The sequence below is a fragment of the Colobus angolensis genome, unplaced genomic scaffold (genome assembly GCF_000951035.1).
Source record: "Colobus angolensis palliatus isolate OR3802 unplaced genomic scaffold, Cang.pa_1.0 Scaffold257, whole genome shotgun sequence".
Classification (NCBI taxonomy): Eukaryota; Metazoa; Chordata; class Mammalia; order Primates; family Cercopithecidae; genus Colobus; species Colobus angolensis.
In genome coordinates, this window is record NW_012115788.1 from 66,895 (window position 1) to 70,725 (window position 3,831).

Consider the following 3,831-nt stretch of genomic DNA (forward strand, 5'->3'; position numbering starts at 1 on the left):
TGGACAAGGCCTGAAGATTAATAATCTTTAATAATAATGGTGTGTCCATGCTCATTTCCTGATGCTGATCATTATACTGTGATTATGCAAGACGATGTCCTTGTTTTTAGTAAATCACAGTAAGTCTCTAGAGATAAGGCGGCATGGTGCCTGCAACTTACTCCCAAATGTTTCAGGAAAAAAGTAAATGTGTGTGTTGGCCCACATGGGTGTGAAGTGTGTGTGTGTTTGCACACACATGGAGGGAGAAAGGATGAATGATAAAGCAAAGTAGTTAATTGTTCACATTTGGCCAATCTTGAACGGCATAGAACTCTTTGTACCATTTTCCCCACATTTTTGCAAGTCTTATATTATTTCAAAATAAGAGTTTAAAAAAATCGGCTAGGCACAGTGGGTCATGCCTGTAATTCCAGCACTTTGGGAAGCTGAGGTGGGCGGATCACCTAAGGTCAGGAGTTTGAGACCAGCCTGTCCAACATGGTGAAACCCTGTCTCTACTGAAAATACAAAAACAGAGTGAGCCTCTATCTTTAAAAAAATAAATAAAAAATAAATCTCCACACTTGGAGTACTTCTGGGCCTCTTGGGTGCAGTCTGCTCCAAATTCAAGTTCTAATGTTGGGTTTCCAAAGAGGCTGAGCTCTCTGCTTCTTTCAAACCAGATTCTCCAAATTCCCCTCACCTGGCTAAACAGACAATATGTCTTCCTCTCCTGGTGAGGTCTCCCGGTGACCTGACAGGTCATATCTATATCTACTCCCTATTTTTCATGTAGAAGCTTTCTTTCCTCTTTGATATCTCACTGGGTTCCACTTTTTCTCTCTACTACAAGAGCTAAAGGCTGGGTTTATCCATTGCAACGTGTATCAGTCAGGATCTGTGCAGTAGGTCATGCCGCACTAACAAACTGCCCCTGAAGTTCAGCTTACTTAACTTTGTTGATAACTTGTGAGTTGATTTCTCACTCATGCCACATATCCAGCATGGCAAGTGAGGTTGTTTCTGTGTTCACTGTAGTCACTTAGGAGCCCTGGGCGATGGAGGCTCCATCTTGTCTCATGCTTCTAAAATCACCACAGCAGATGAAAATGAGTGTGGTGCATTACTCACTGACTCTGAAGAGTTTTTCCTTTCCTTTTTCCTGTCCTTTCCTGTCCTCTCCTTCTCCTTCCTTCCTCTCTCTCTCTTTCTCTCTTTCTCTGTCTTATACAGGATCTCGTTCTGTTGCCTATGCTGGAGTGCAGTAGCTCCGTCTCACTGCAACCTCTGCCCCCCGGGTTCAAGTGACTCTCCTGCCTCAGCCTCCCGAGTAACTGGGATCACAGGCACGCACCACCAAACCCGGCTAAGTTTTGTATTTTTAGTAGAGACAGGGTTTCACCATGTTGGACAGGCTGGTCTTGAACTCCTGGCTGCAGGTGATCCGTCTCCCTCCGCCTCCCAAAGTGCTGGGATTACAGGTGTGAGCCACTGCGCTCGGTCATAGCGTTTATTTTCAAAAGAGACAAGAGTGATTTCCACTCACGTTTCATTCACCCTAAACTTCAGTCCTACATTGTGTTTGTGAGAAGGAGAGAGAGAAATGCATTTGTCACAGCCCTGATCATTGTCGCAGTACTAACGCTCAGCAGTTAACCTGATTTTGATAGTGAAACTTAGCAGTGCAGCAAAAGAGGCCCGCCTATAAGCAGCAAGGACGCTGAGGGCCACCAGAGGCCAAGTTAGAATTACAGATTGGCCAAGCATTGTCTGAGCGTCTCCTCCTCTGAGAGGCTGCCCTGACCTGCTCTGGGCTCCCACCATGACCTGCACGGACTTCTGTCTTCCCACCCTAGCATGCTTTCGCTCTTTATTTCCTCATGATTTTCTGCCTTGTTAGGTAGATGAATTTTACATGCACCACAGATGTTTACTGTGTGCACCTATCAATAGAAGGCACCTATTATTTGTGATAGGAGGCACTGCACTAGGTTCTGGGATATAAGAACAAATAAGACATTGGTTCTGCCCTCGTGGCATTTCCTGGCCTGCCATGAAGACAGAGAGGCAAACAGACATTTTACATTGAGAGGGTAGAGCTCAGCACAGCTGACCTATTTGGGAAGCAAGAGGGTGGCGAGAGGAGGGGAGGACGTGGGAGAGAGCTGTTCTGCACCACACTGGACAGTCACCATCCAGGTTCTCCATCCGTTGTTCTCGCCGGTCGGGAAGAGGGCCCATGATGTGCAGCGTGCCAGTGGTGAGATTAGAAGTCAGGGTTTAGAGGCTACTGATGTATCCTGTTTTTGCAAACAAGAAATACTTATTAGACATCTGCTGCAATAGTAAAGGCTAATTCTACTTACATTTAAGTAACACGTCATAATTCAGGTGCCCCTGGAAATCATGGCTCATTTTACAAATGAGGACACTAAGGCAGGTACCTTGTTGGGGTCCTTAAAAGTCCCAACTACACCATGTAGAATCAGGGTCCTGATTCCCAGTCCAGCACACTTTCCAGTAATCCATCCTGCCTGGCACTTGTTTGAGACCCTACCTGCCTGAAGGTCCTACAGTCTCCAGAAGAGTTTACATTCACTTTCATGATAGGTATGGGGAAGAGTCACATCGATTTAATCACAGTCTTTGGTTAGGATGAGCCAAGTAGATGTGTAAGATCCTCCTTTTCTCTGGCTTGCTGTTGGATAATTATAAGGATGAACAACGCATGAGAAAAGTGACTTTTCAGGGGGTACCATCTACACTTGACATCCCAGCTACTAAGCAGATGCTTGCTGACTCACAGCTGCCGGTGTAGCCAGCCCTGCATGGTGATGTCATTGCTGTGGGATACAGGAAGATGGGTGGGGGAAGAAGAGCCTGGGGTCCTGCTTCTCTTGCCAGGATTCATTTGTCTGCTACAACTTGCAGCCAAGGAAAGGATGCTGAGTCTCTGGGGCCAACACGTGGAAATGCTGTGGCTGCAGGCCAACCTCATCTTTTCCATTTTCTGAGGTTTGGAAAGATTTCTGGCTCATGCTAGCCTCCCATTGATTAAATGAGATAATATATGTAGAGGCCTTGGCACATAGTACGTGGCCAATAAATGGTAATGTGCGGTAATAGTAATAATTACAGTAATAATGGCCTTAATTCCTATAGTAATAGAGAAATAATTATTTAATAATCATAGTAATAATAAATATGATAATATAATAATCAGTGGTGTGGGGAGAGTAGTGCATTGGGAGGGAGGCTCCCAGTGGGAAAGAGCTGTATCAGTGATGCAAGAAAATAAAAAGCAGACTGTGTGGGAATGCATTGTACTCTCCCCACAGTTTTGCTGGCAAGCTAAAACTGCTCTAAAAAGTAAAGTCAATTATTATATATACATATATTTTATTTTATTTTTTGAGATGGAGTTTCACTCTGTCGCCCAGGCTGGAGTGCTGTAGAGTGATCTCTGCTCACTGCAAGCTCCGCTTCCCATGTTCATGCCCTTCTCCTGCCTCAGCCTCCCGAGTAGCTGGGACTGCAGGCGCCCGCCGCCACGCCCGGCTAATTTTTTGTATTTTTAGTAAAAAGTAAAGTCAATTATTATATATACATATATTTTATTTTATTTTTTGAGACGGAGTTTCACTCTGTCGCCCAGGCTGGAGTGCTGTAGAGTGATCTCTGCTCACTGCAAGCTCCGCTTCCCATGTTCACGCCCTTCTCCTGCCTCAGCCTCCCGAGTAGCTGGGACTGCAGGCGCCCGCCGCCACGCCCAGCTAATTTTTTGTATTTTTAGTAGAGACGGGGTTTCAGCGTGTTAGCCAGGATGGTCTCGATCTCCTGACCTTGTGA

At 45.5% G+C, this 3,831-nt stretch overlaps 1 protein-coding gene across 1 annotated transcript in view; it reads left to right on the top strand.

Annotated features, from left to right (window-relative positions):
- GNA14 (guanine nucleotide binding protein (G protein), alpha 14) overlaps nucleotides 1-3,831 on the top strand; it is a 47,710-nt gene that overhangs the window by 31,852 nt on the left and 12,027 nt on the right. The window lies entirely within an intron of this gene.